The sequence below is a fragment of the Dama dama genome, chromosome 15 (genome assembly GCF_033118175.1).
Source record: "Dama dama isolate Ldn47 chromosome 15, ASM3311817v1, whole genome shotgun sequence".
Taxonomy (NCBI): domain Eukaryota; kingdom Metazoa; phylum Chordata; class Mammalia; order Artiodactyla; family Cervidae; genus Dama; species Dama dama.
In genome coordinates this window covers 44110493-44125301 of record NC_083695.1, presented here as the reverse complement: position 1 = coordinate 44125301, position 14809 = coordinate 44110493, and the positions used below count along the sequence as shown (strand labels likewise).

General features: G+C 38.5%; 1 protein-coding gene and 1 non-coding gene across 3 annotated transcripts in view; one reads left to right on the top strand and one right to left on the bottom strand.

Moving 5' to 3' along the window:
* The window catches only part of WAPL (WAPL cohesin release factor), a 73594-nt gene that overhangs the window by 6794 nt on the left and 51991 nt on the right, over window positions 1-14809 (top strand). The window lies entirely within an intron of this gene.
* Window positions 13711-13814, bottom strand: LOC133070868 (U6 spliceosomal RNA). The gene has a single exon (XR_009696269.1). It is a non-coding gene; the product is annotated as a U6 spliceosomal RNA (small nuclear RNA).

The following is a 14809-nucleotide window of genomic DNA, read 5'->3' as shown; positions in this document are numbered from 1 at the left end:
CTTTTCTTGCTAGCCAGCTGGGATTCAGTCTACATATCCTGCCAAATATTGAGATAACTATGGCATAGGCTCTTAATTTGCATGCCTGACTTTGTAGCCAATTTTTTTTTCCATTTGCTTAAAACTGTACTGAGTATTTGTATAAGTTAGAGGGCTGTTACTGTGAGGAAATTAGGAACTTTGATTTAGAACTGAAGATCGTTTTTAGAAAGGGAAATGAATTGTTCTATTCCTGAAAGCTTAAAGTAGGCCAGGGACCTGTGACCTGAGAGGAGATTGTCATCTACTCATTGGATAAAGTACAGGTGATTAATGAGGATTAAGGAATTCTGCAAGTATAGCCTTGGTAAGAGTTACCTGCCTTCATTTAGATCTTGAATGTATTTGTCATATAGAATATACTTGTCATTCCTAAAATCAGCTTCTTGTAAGGGAAGAGGGTAAGATGCCTGTTGTTACTTTGTGTTAAGCCCTTGATATCAGTTGATCTTTAATCGCAACTATTTAAGGCAGGCTTTATTCCCGTTTTAGAGGAGGTAGAGCATATTTCAAAGAAGTTGAATAACTTGAAGATCTGAGAAACACTTAAAGTGTTCTTTTCATACAGTGCTGCTGTATTCTGATGTGAATGAACTTAATTTGATCATATTTAAAGCTTTATATTTAAAATAACAGGCTGTCACTGTATGAGTTTTCTCTTGAAGTTGGAAATAACTTGGACAAATAACAAATTATGTGTTACCTCTTGCCTCTGTTTAAATGATTTTCTTTTTAGTAAGAATCGTGGCCAAACCATTTATAAATACTGAAGAAAGCTGACCTTAATTTTTGCTAATAGGTACCCTCTGTTTGCTAATTTTTAAAAATTCTGTATGGAAATTTAACAGTATGCAAGTTCTCAAAGAGACACTGTAATTTCAAGTAAATAGATTTGTTTTAAAGTAGAACTTTAGTTTCTTGTAAAAGATTTTCTTAGTGAAAGGAGGTTCAGTCTCAGGGTTTGAGTAATAACACAAGTGCAGATAATCACTAATATAGCTTGAATAGAAGTGAGTACACAGTGAGCACACAGTGAGCAGTGTGTACACAGTGGGAAATGAGCTTGGCAGGTGTACACAACTTGTTAAAGATGTTTGAAGGAGAGAAGAAAAGGGGCAGCTAGAGATATATGAAGGGTTCTGGAAAGTTTGATTGCATGAGTCTTGAAGCATAGGATCCAAAGCCCAGAGCGGGAGAGTGATCTTGGGAGAAGGGATGCTGCATTTCTTGGCTGGGAGGAAAGAGGGGTGAAAATGTGAGTTTAATGGGAGGATGGAAGATAAGATTGTTTATGAACCAAAACTGCTCCCCCCCATCCTTTCTTTTTATAAAGTGACAAAGGAGGTCATCTCTGAAAGGGAGAAAGAAAAAAGGATGTGTGTGGTGGCTGGAGGGGAGAGGCAAGTGTTCAAAAAGCTTTTGGAGAAGGTGGAAAAGGAAGGAGCTGTTTAGAGAGAGTAGAATTTCTGGACATTATTGATGCCTTAGTTGAAGTTTGTTATCACCGAAAACTTAACTGTGTTTTCCCCTCTCCTTTAGTAGGCCCTATTAGCCAGAATCTGTACAAAATATAGAATATTGGCTAGAATAATGAGAATTATGCTGGATTGGCATTTTGTCTGACTAGATATGGAATGAACAGATAGAGAAGAAAGAGTTTAGGTTATTGACCAAAGAGTGATTGAAATGATGAACTGTGCACTTTAAACTTGACTAACTGGACAGGGGTGGGTGGATAGGAGAAAGAAGAGAGGTCAGTATACTGAGAGTCTTAATAAAAGTTGAGACTAGGATTCCTGAGACAAGCAAGTTGGGTAGTTGGTAGTAATTATGGATTGTTTTATTCTGATATTTAAGAGTTGAAGCATTTTAGAATATGACAAGTTCCTGGATGAAATTGTGAACTGGTGACTAAGATCGAATGTAGAAGACTTGATGGGAGAATAAGGAGCTGGGAGTTCAAGGGGTTAGAATTTGGTGGGATTCAGGGTGATAGCAGAAGTGGCATGGAAGGGTAGATTATAGATCTTGTTTAAAACCCTTAAATAAATGAAGAATAAGAGGTAGTTAGATGACAGGTAAGAGGAATATTATAGGGTGTCTAGATAGGTGGCACATGCCTCAAAAGAATGGACTTTTTATAAGAGGGGATAGTAGTAGTTTCATAAAAGGCTCTGGAGAGCCAACATATGCGTAACTGCAAACCATCCTTCTCTGAGATACTGGAAGGGGCTGCAAGAGAAGTGGCAGTCTTAGTCAGGTTTCAGTTAGGGTTTCCCTGGTGGCTCAGATGGTACAGCGTCTGCCTGCAATGCCGGAGACCTGGGTTCGATCCCTGGGTTGGGAAGATCCCCTGGAGAAGGAAATGGCAACCCACTCCAGTACTCTGCCTGGAAAATTCCATGGACAGAGGAGCTAGGTAGGCTACAGTCCATGGGGTCGCAAAGAGTCAGACACAACTGAACAACTTCACTTCACTTATTTCAGTTAGGGCAAGGAAGTGGTAGAGGGCATGAGCTCCAGGTGTATGTGAATGTGCTGATCACTGAGGCTTGGATACTCTGGACTTAAAAGCTGTGGGGTGGTCGGGAGGCAGTGGGTTGTTGAATAGAAGATGGGAAAGAAGTATAGGTACATTTTGAGTGTTATAGTACAGGAGGAGGTAGATGGCAAGTTTGCATTTTGATTTATCTGTCAAGGTCCCAACTGGAAACATGGCATGCCCCGGTTAGGCTCTTAACAGATTTATTTTTATAATGGCTAATTAGAAAGGCGAGTAAGGAATCTTAGGGAAAGCCTAGCCTGGGTTAGCTGCACTGAAGCTCTTCTGTGGTGGGTCACTCTTCCCAACTCCAACCCTGGCATCTACGGATCAGTCTTCTGCCCCTGTAGCTTTGTTGTTTTTTCCAGTATTTCCTATACAAAGGGTCATTCAGTACGTAGCAATTTCAGCCTGGCTTTTCATTTAGCATAATACTTTTAAAGAGTATTCCATATTGTATGAATCAGTATTTTTATCGTTGAGTAGTATTCCATTGTATGTGCCATAATCTATTCACTATTTGAAAGACATTTGAGTTTTCAGATTTTGGCGATTGTGAATGAAGTTGCTTCCAGTTCCATCTAGGTGTGGGTTGCTGATCATGAAAATATTAATCCTAAATTTAAATGGTTGCAAAGGATATAAAATTTCTGCAAAATAATAAAATAATTTCCTATAAATATTGGGATTTTGTTATATTTATTTATGTATTTTGATTTTTAAAAATATTATATTTATTTTCATTTGTTTTTTGGTTGCACCTGTGGCATGCAGGATCTTAGTTCCCCAGCCACGGATCCAACCTGTGACCCCTGCATTGGAAGCATGGAGTCACATTAAAAAAATGAGATGAAAAAAAAAAATGAGAGGAAGTTTTTCTTTAACAACCAGAAGATTTACAGCACCCTTTTTCTTTTTTGAAATTGTATTTTTTCTTTTTTTGCCACGTGGCATGTGGGATCCTAGTCCCCTGACCAGGGATCAAACCTGACCCCTGTGCCTTGGAAGTGTAGCATCTTAACTGCTGGACTGCCAGGGAAATCCCTTGAAATTGTATTTCTATGCCACTTCCCCTTTAGGATTTTACCCTAATGAACATGTCTGTTAATGGTCATCTCTTCATAATTTTGTAGTACAAAATACATACATTTTTTGTGTATTAGTTTGTGTGCTAAGTCACTTCAGTTGCATCTCACTCTTTGTGACCCTGTGGACCGTAGCCAACCAGGTTCTTTTGTCCGTGGGATTCTCCAGGCAAGAATACTGAAGTGGGTTGCTGTGCCCCACTCCAGGAGATCTTCACCTAGGGATGGAACTGCATCTCTTATGTCTCCTGCATTGGCAAGTGGCTTCTTTTTCACTAGCGCCACTTGGGAAGCCCCATATATAAGTTTAAATGTAAACTTTTAAGAATTTTCTGTGATTCTAATGTTCAGAGTATTTGAAAGTTCTTCTAGATTGTTATCACCACAATTCTTAGTGTATAATAGATCAAATTAGTGTTAAATTGATTAATAGCATGACAGTGAAGTCGCTCAGTCGTGTCCAACTCTTTGCAACCCCATGGACTGTAGCCCACCAGGCTCCTCCATCCATGGGATTCTCCAGTCAAGAGTACTGGAGTGGGTTGCTGTTTCCTTCTCCAGATCTTCCTGACCTAGGGATCGAACCCGGGTCTCCCGCATTGTAGGCAGACACTTTACCATCTGAGCCACCAGGGAAGTCTAATAGTGTATAATTAGTCAACTGCATTTTAAAGGCAAAGTTTATTGGAAATGTACCTCTTAATGATATGGGTATTGCTGTTTTCCCTTATTTCATGTATATATGGATAAATATTATTGCTGGAATTAAGAAAAAGCTCTGACATCAGTCTGTTCCTATTTTTTGATACATGTAAATATGGAGGTACTACATTGATAATAAATAAGAGTGGAAAGATTTTTGCTATAGTAGTTTCTATTTGGAAAGCAATAAATAATTAGAACCACCTGACATGCAGTGGATTTGTTTCCAGGACATTAGAGTAACTCAGGTATTAAGCATGGATGCCAATAATGTATCATATTATTTCTTTACTGTCATGCCAGAGTAGGAGCAATATTCATAGTAAGATTTGGGAGAAGTGAGTGATATGCCATTATTTGTAATGCGGGAGAATAATTATTAATCCCAGGTGGGTTGGTACATCAGTTTTTAGACCACAGTGTATGAGAAAGGTGGGGATTTAGAAATGAATGTCCCTGAAACTTGGGCTTCCCTAGTGGCTCAGTGGTAAAGAATCTGCCTGCCAATACGGGAGCCACTGGTTTGATCCCTGGGTTGGGAAGATTCCCTGGAGGAGGAAATGGCAACCCACTCCTGTATTCTTGCCTGGATCATCCCATGGACAGAGGAGCCTGGTGGGCTACAGTTCATGGGTTCTCAGAGTTGGACACAACTGAAGTGACTGAGCACACATGTATATAAGGAAGATGGGGATTTAGAAATGAATGTCCCTAAAATTTAGTTGTGCCTTTGTATGTTTTGGAATGCCTTTTCATAACTCCAGGAGTCTGTGTATATAGTTGGAAGAGTTAGTTTTCTATGTGGCTCATTGGTTGAGGATTGACTTGGGTATGTGGGTGTGTTCCCTGTTCTTCTGCAAGGGTGGGCAGAAATAGGCAGCTTGAGCAGGAGGCCATGGGAACAAACAAGCTTCTTGGCGTGTGGGTGGGCAATGGCAGTGGGCCATACGGTTCTCCATAGGCAGCTGTTGATAGGGAATGAGAATTGAGTTGGACTGTTGTGTGTAGTGGGCCCAGCCGAATGGTTCTTTTGGAGTTGTTTTGTCTTTAACATTACATATAGACTTTGTGTTTGATAGGTATGTTTTATAAATAATTAAAAAATTATAAAATATAATTGAAATTACCACTTGAAATACTTAGCATTTTTTTCAAGTACTTTTTACCTTCCAAATCTTTGAGTAAAACTGATCCACTGAGGAAGATGTGCCATATTTTTCCTGTGACTTCTTAGGTGCCCCTTATAAATAGCCACACACCTTTGTTGACAGTGAAAAATCAGTTTCCGTTCATAGAACCATGCTGTTGACAGTTTCTTATGTATATTTTCATATTCTTTAATATGCACAGCATGTAAATCTATATATCCCTAAAAATACAAGTGCATAAATGACAGTGTGGTATGTACGTGTGTATACTGTGTATGTATGTGTGTACAGAAAAGTCATTAAGACATACACATCAGTATTTATAAAATCTACCTTGTTCTTCATGGTTTTCTATTATATGAATATACCGTACTTAAGTCTCTTAGGAGACTTAATAATAGTTTGGCTGTTTCTAGTCATTTGCTGTTAACAAAGAAATGCTATATGGAGCATCATTCTACTTTCATGTTTGAACATCATGTTCTCACATATAGTGGTAGAAGATGTTTCTAGAAGTGGAATTGAAAGAGCATAAATATTTAAATATTCAGCTGATATTGCAGTATTTCCCACTGACATTGGCTTTTTTCCCCTAGCATCATTCTACTGAACTTTGGAGTTTGTCTAGCTGAAAGATAGAAAAAAAATGTCTTTTTTATTTGGGGGTTTAATTTTTTCTACTTTAGAATATGTAGTTTTATTTTTTTTAATGTAAATAAAATTATCTGCACATGGTACAAAATTATAGTGGTTAAAAGCTTTCCACCTCCTTTTTCCAGTTGTGCCAGTTGTTGTTGAAGTGATTGACCATTCATAATTACTTTTGTTACCCTTTCTGACATATGTTGTGTATCTACAAGAAGTTCAAGCAGTTACAAATTCGTGTGTATATTAGATCTACAAAATGATGACATACTGTTTTATACCTTGCTTTTATACTTAATATGTTTCAGAAATAAGTCTATGTCAATATATGGAGGTTTTCTTTCTGGCCTCCTTCTCTTTTTTATTTAAAAATACTGTTGCATTCGTGGTATGTCAATTCCCCCTATGTTTTTTTTTTTTTGTAATTTCTTAGCCAGTTCCTTGTAGATGTGAGACTTTGGGTTGTTTCCAGTGTTTTTGTTGTCTTTAAAAAGTTGCTTTGTTTTTTAGACAGTAAACAGCACTTAATAACTGTGTGGCTGTTAACTGTCTAGCAGCTGAAATCTACTGTCCCTCATGTGCAGAATGGGAGACAGGTTCACATTTCCTTATCTGAAACATTTGAGGCCAGATCTGTCTTGGAATTGGGGTTAGTTTGGAATTGTAAAGTTTTTTTTTTTTTTAATATGAACCCCCGTCAGGTGCTCGGCAGCACTCTATTCAAAGACAAGTGTTTATTCAGAAAAAGAAAATGCTATCAATAGCCTTACTTAGATGAGGTCAGGTTTTGCTTCAAAACACATTATCAGAAAACTTTGTTTTCAGAGATTTTTGGATATTCCAACTGTGGATAAAGGCTTGTGAACTTGTAATAGTACCTACATCAGATGATTGCTATGAGATCAAATGAATTAATAGATGGAAAGTATTTGGGACAGTACCAGGCACATACTGAGGGCTTAGTAAGTATAAATATAGTTCAGCTTTGTTTTACTTTCTTTTTCCAGCTTTATTGAGATATAATTAATATATAATGTGTTTACTCTTGATTTTTAATTGTGAATGAAAATGAGTATCTTTTCATAAGTTATTAATTCATTCTATTTCTTTTTCTATTGATCTCTGTCTATACCTGCTTTTTCTGCTGGAACATTGACTGACTTACTGATACATAAGAATTCTTATGACACCACTATTTTAAGGAAATAAGCCTTTTCTATTTCCTTAATGATTGATGATGATCATTTTCCATGCTTCTTTTGGTATCAGTATAGTTTCTTTGATGTACCGTCACATTTCTTTGCTCATTTTTAATTGAGTTGCTTATTTTCTCATTGAACTTTAAGAGTTCTTTATTTCTGATACAAGTATTGTATCAGACATTTATTGCAGATATTTTCTGAGTGTGGTTTGTTTTTGCTTTCTCTTAACAGTGTTTTTTGCAGGGCAGAAGTTAGTTGTTTTGATCAAGTCCCATTTTATCAAGTATTTCTTTTATGACGATAGAGTACACTCTCCTCCCTAGGCATCCCCTTCGTTGGACAACTCTAGTTAATCTTTAATGCTGTTGCTTATCAGTCCTTCTAGTTTCTATGAATTGAATGATGTCTATAGATTTAATAAGTTTGTTCCCTCTTTGCATGACAGCCATGCAGATATTAAGAGGCAGTTTCCCATGTAACAGTGACACACCTCTCCCCCTGCCCCCAGGTTAAACTTTTCTGGTTACCTCAACTGCGTTTCATGGGTAATGGTCTCCAAAGCCACTTTTCTGTGATCTGTACAGTCTACTTAGAAGTCAAAGATTTTGTTTAAATATAGACATCTGCATATCATGTGATACTCATTGCACTCTGTCCAGCATTAAGATTTTTGGCTTCATCTCATCTGGACTTCGATTAATATGGGTTAAGATGGTTTATCTAGTATTTACCTTTTCAGCAGCCACCACTAGAGGTAGTGTAATACATTAGAATTTGATATGGTTATTTTTGTAAGGTCAGTTGGTCATTGGTTCAGTTGGCAACCTTTGTTGTCATTGGCATTTCTGGGCTGCCTTTTCTTCATCTGTATAATGCTGGATTTGGTGAACAGTGAAAGATACTTTCACTTTCTTCTAAGAAGGGTGAAGGTAGTATATATGCTGTTTGTATAGAGACTAGCATACAGTTAACACAGATGTGTGTGTGTATATCCAACTTCAGTAACATAAGTTCATAGCTAGTCTCCATTTTTATCACCACCTACTCCCTTTCACCAGCGGATTATGTTGAAGCAAACTGACACTGAATTTCATACGTAAATATAATTCTTTAACAGCTCAGCACTCCAAAAAAAGATAGCTGTAATATCATTGTTACAGTTTAAGGTAATTAATATGTGCCTTTGTTAATTTTTACTTTTAAGGCTTTTAAGTAGACTGTAGACAGTGTATAATTCAAGCGGTATGGAACACTTCCCCCTTACCCTTCGTTCATCCTTTTTTCCTAAGATCAGCCTTATCTGTACATAATATAGACTTGCCTCATTATTTTTAACAGCTACGTAGTATTCAGATATGTGGCTGTATGCAATCAGGAAACAATGTTGTAGTGAGTTTCCTTGTTACTTATGTTATTCATACTCATGGAAAGTTACTTGTAGAGTAAATAAAACTGTGTGCTTCAGAGTCAGTTTATTTCTCACATGTACATTTTTAATTTTAAAAAGTATTGCCAAATTGCTCTCTGTAATTGTACTAATACACTCCTACAGAAATGTAGTTTTAATATTTTTATTGCTCTGCAGTATTTGTTTTAATAGATCACTCTGTTGATTGTACTGTTAATGTATATTTATATTTCCTGGTTTTGGATTGATGTTTTAAGTGTACTTCTATTATGTTGAACCATGTGGAATTGCTAATACTTGATTTAAAAGTGGAAGTTTCATATGGTTAAGTTTAATAAGCTGTTCAGTGCATGTATACCTTTATTCCTGTTAGATAAGTACTTTGAAATGGAATTGCTGGGTCATAGGATAATAGGACCACTGATAAAATGTGGTCCACTGGAAAAAGCAATGGCAAACCACTTCAGTATTCTTGCCTTGAGAACCCCATGAACAGTATGAAAAAATGAAAAGATAGGACACTGAAAGATGAACTCCCCAAGTTGGTAGGTGCCCAATATGCTACAGGAGATCAGTGGAGAAATAACTCCAGAATGAAGAGAAGGAGCCAAAGCAAAAACAGCATTCAGTTGTGGATGTGACTGGTGATGGAAGCAAGGTCCAATGCTGTAAAGAGCAATATTGCATAGGAACCTGGAATGTTAGGTTCGTGAATCAAGGCAAATTGGAAGTGGTCAAACAGGAGATGGCAAGAGTGAACGTTGACATTTTAGGAATCAGTGAACTAAAATGGACTGGAATGAGTGAATTTAACTCAGATAACTATTATATCTACTACTGTGGGCAAGAATCCCTTAGAAGAAACGGAGTAGCCATCATAGTCAATGAGAGTCCAAAATGTAGTACTTGGATGCAATCGCAGAAACGACAGAATGATCTCTGTTTGTTTCCAAGGCAAACCCAATATCACAGTAATCCAAGTGTATTCCCTGACCAGTAATGCTGAAGAAGCTGAAGTTGAACGGTCCTGTGAAGACCTATAAGACCTCTAAGAACAAACACCCATAAAAGATGTCCTTTTCATTATAGGGGACTGGAACAAAAGTAGGAAGTCAGGAAACACCTGGAGTAACAGGCAAATTTGGCTTTGGAGTACAGAATGAAGCAGGACAAAGACTAATAGAGTTTTGCCAAGAGAACACACTGGTCATAGCAAACACCCTCTTCCAACAACACAAGAGAAGACTCTACACATGGACATCACCAGACGGTCTGCACCAATATCAGATTGATTATATTCTTTGCAGCCAAAGATGGAGAAGCTCTATACAGTCAGCAAAAACAAGACTGGGAGCTGACTGTGGCTCAGATCATGAACTCCCTATTGCCAAATTCAGACTTAAATTGAAGAAAGTAGGGAAAACCACTAGACCATTCAGGTATGACCTAAATAAATTCCCTTATAGATTCAAGGGATTAGGTCTGATAGAGTGCCTGATGAACTATGGACAGAGGTTCGTGACATTGTACAGGAGACAGGGATCAAGACCCTCTCCAAGAAAAAGAAATGCAAAAAAGCAAAATGGTTTTCTGAGATGGCCTTACAAATAGCTGTGAAAAGAAGAGAAGGGAAAAGCGGAGGAGAAAAGGAAAGATATACACATTTGAATGCAGAGATCCAAAGAATAGCAAGGAGAGATAAGAAAGCCTTCCTCAGTGATCAGTGCAAAGAAATAGAGGAAAACAATAGAATGAGAAAGACTAGCAAGCTCTTCAAGAATATTAGCGATACCAAGGGAACATTTCATGCAAAGATGGGCTCAACAAAGGACAGAAATGGTGTGGACCTAACAGAAGCAGAAGATGTTAAGCAGAGGTGGCAAGAATACACAGAAGAACTATACAAAAAAGATCTTCATAACCAGATAATCACAATGGTGTGATCACTCACCTAGAGCTCACATCTTGGAATGTGAAGTCAGGTGGGCCTTAGGAAGCATCACTATTAACAAAGCTAGTGGAGGTGATGGAATTCCAGTTGAGCTATTTCAAACCCTGAAAGATGATGCTGTGAAAGTGCTGCACTCAAATGCCAGCAAAATTGGAAAACTCAGCAGTGGCCGCAGAACTGGAAAAGGTCAGTTTTCATTCCAATCCCAAAGAAAGGCAATGCCAAAGAATGCTCAGACTACTGCACAATTGCACTCATTTGACACACTAGTAAAGTATTGCTCAAAATTCTCCAAGCCAGGCTTCAACAGTGCTTGAACTGTTCCAGATGTTTAAACTGGTTTTAGAAAAGGCAGAGGAACCAGAGATCAAATTGCCAGCATCCGTTGGATCATCGAAAAAGCAAGGGAGTTCCAGAAAAACATCTACTTCTGCTTTATTGACTATGCTAAAGCCTTTGACTGTGTGGATCACAACAAACTGTGGAAAATTCTCAAAGGGATTCACATACCAGACCACCTGACCTGCCTCTTGAGAAATCTCTGTGCAGGTCAGGAAGCAACAGTTAGAACTGGACATGGACCAACAGACTGGTTCCAAATAAGGAAAGGAGTACGTCAAGGCTGTATATTGTCACCCTGCTTATTTAAGTTATGTGCAGAGTACATCAAGAGAAACACTGGACTGGATGAAGCACAAGCTGGAATCAAGATTGCTGGGAGAAATATCAATAGCCTCAGATACGTAGATGACACCACCCTTAGGGCAGAAAGCAAAGAAGAACTAAAGAGCCTCTTGATGAAAGTTAAATAGGAGAGTGAAAAAGTTGGCTTAAAGCTCCACATTCAGAAAGCTAAGATCATGGCATCTGGTCCCATCACTTCATGGGAAATAGATAGTGAAACAGTGTCAGACTTTATTTTTTGGGGCTCCAAAATCACTGCAGATGGTGACTGCAGCCGTGAAATTAAAAGATTGCTTGCTCCTTGGAAGAAAAATTATGACCAACTTAGCATATTAAAAAGTAGAGACATTACTTTGCCAACAAAATTCCGTGTAGTCAAGGCTATGGTTTTTCCAGTAGTCATGTACGCATGTGAGAGTTGGACCATAAAGAAAGCTGAGCACCGAAGAATTGATGCTTTTGAACTGTGGTGCTGGAAAAGATTTGAGAGTCCCTTGGACGGCAAGGAGATCAAACCAGTCCATCCTAAAGGAAATCAGTCCTGAATATTCATTGGAAGGACTGATGTTGAAGCTGAAACTACAATACTTTGGCCACCTCATGAGAAGACTTGACTTGTTGGAAAAGACCCTTATGCTGGGAGGGATTTGGGGCAGGAGGAGAAAGGGACGACAGAGGATGAGATGACTGGATGGCATCACCGACTCGATGGGCATGAGTTTGAGTAAACTCCGGGATTTGGTGATGGACCGGGAAGTCTGGCGTGCTGCAGTCCATGGATCGCAGAGTCGGACACGACTGAGCAACTGAACTGAATTAACTGCGGATAACTGTTAAATTTAGCTTTTGTAGGTAATGCCAGAGTGGTGGTTCCCTGTTTTGCTATGACCAGTTGAAGTTGCTTTACATTCTCCAAAATACTTGGCATTGTGAATTTTAACTCTTGGTGGTTGTGCAGTAGCATCTCATTATGGTTTTAATTTGCATCTTCCTAATAAGTAATGAATTAAATGTCTTTTAATATATTTTATATGTTTGTTGAATATTCTTTTTTAAAATCAAGGGGCTGATCAAATTGCTTGATCATTTTTCTGTTTTTTATTTTTATTTGATATCTTATTGTTGAGTTGTAGGCATTGTAATTCCCCTGCCCCGCTGGTATGGGTAGTTCTCTTAAAAAGCATTGTAGTTTTTAATCTTTTCTTTTTTTGTGGTGGCGGCGGGTGGGGGGGCACATTGCAGCATACAGGATCCTGGACTGGGAGGAAATTCCCTAAACAGTGCTTTTTTATTTTTATTTTTTTAATTGGAGTGTAATTGCCTTACAGTGCTGTGTTAGTTTCTGCTGTACAACACAGGGAATCAGCCATGTGTATACATACACCCGCTCCCTCTTGAAGCTCCCACCCGACCCCGTGTGCCACCCTCTAGGTCGTCCCAGAGCTCTGAGCTGAGGCCCTGTGCTGTCCAGCAGCCTCACCCTGGGCGTCTGTGTCACAGGTGGTGTGTGTGAGCGCTACTCCCTCAGTGTGTCCCGCCTCCCCTCCCCGTTCTGTGTCCACGTGGCCGTTCTCCATGTCTGCCCAGCAGTTTGTACCATGTTTGCCGTCTATTTCTGCCATTTGTCTAGATTCCATATATATGCATTAATTATGATATTTTTCTCTTTCTGACTACTCTTTATGACTGACTTTACGGTATATGTATCTTTCTGAATTATGATACTCTCAGAGTATATGCCCAGTAGTGGGATTGCTGCGTCATATGGTAGTTTTATTTTTCGTTTTTTAAGGAACCTCCATACGATTCTCCCGGAGAAGGCAATGGCACCCCACTCCAGTACTCTTGCCTGGAAAATCCCATGGACAGAGGAGCCTGGTAGGCTGCAGTCCATGGGGTCGTGAAGAGTCAGACACAACTGAGCGACTTCACGTTCACTTTTCACTTTCATGCATTGGAGAAGGAAATGGCAACCCACTCCAGCGTTCTTGCCTGGAGAATCCCAGGGATGGCAGAGCCTGGTGGGCTGCCATCTATGGGGTCGCACAGAGTTGGACACGACTGACGTGACTTAGCAGCAGCAGCAGCAGCCTGTTCTCCATAGTGGCTGTATCAGTTATATTCCCACCTACTGTGCAAGAGAGTTCCCTTTTGTCCACACCTTCTCCAGCATTTATTCTTTGTAGATTTTTTGATGATGCCCATTCTGGTCATTATGGTTTTGATTTGCATTTCTCTTATAATGAGTGATGTGGGGCATCTTTTTACGTGTTTGATGATGGTGCATCTTCTTTGGAGAAATTTTAAAATGTGGGGCACTTCACAGATTTGCATGTCATCCTTGTGCAGAGGCCATGCCAATCTCTGTATCACTCCAGTTTTAGTATATGTGCTGCCAGAGTGAGCACGTTAGTGGTTTTTTAATGGACATTAATTTTGGTGAAATTTCTTTTGCTTTATGGTTGAAGATAAATGATGTTTCAGAATGTGTTATTGAATAATCTTTCCCATAGACATATGAAGTTCTACAATTAACATATACTGATTTCCCAAAGATATTTTGCTCCTTTCCTTGTCCTTTATCAGTTAAAAAATATATTTAGGAGTGTCTGAAAACTTGCTAAAATTATAGATACTCTCCCTGAAAACTGTGTGCACAGACAATATTTTCACACAGTTTCACAAGATATGCGGAAACCATGAGATCACTCTTAAACCTCTAATCAAACCTCCCTTCCTGCTTTTTTAAGTATTCCAGCATTCACTTCATCCATGGAAGCCTTAAATTGTCCCCCTTGAGTATTTTCCTTTATAAAACCATGTATACTCACATTATTGTAAGGACTGGTGTGTTTTTATTTTAAAAGAAATCCTCTATTTCCTTTCAAAATTAAGAATCTTAAGGAAATAGTAGACATTTAATTAAACTTCTTTGTAAGTTTGCTAACTGTCTTTTAGATAAGCAGAATGAAGCTTAGAGAGGAAATATGAGTTGCCAAATTTTTACACATCTAATTACTGTCTTAGGTGTGTGGTTCAATACCATCTTTATCAAATTCCAAATTCCATGTAGTCTGTGTTACTATGCTAAATTCCTTCCCTCATATGCTACCTAATATATAAAAGACTGGGTACCTACATAGTGATGCTAAAATCTAGTGATATTAAAAGGCATTTATTAAGTATCTTTGAAGATGGTCGTAGGCTAAGTCTTGTGAAAACTTTCTCCATAATCCAGTCTTCACCCTCTAGATTAAGGAAGAACAGTAGGCCTTAGAATGTAGTTTTGGATTCCTTCCTTGAAGCTGATAGACACAGGGTCCTAAGGAAATATTGATGAACATACAGGTTAAATTCCACTAAGAAATGTCTCACTAAAGGGTTGTTAAAAATATACTCTATA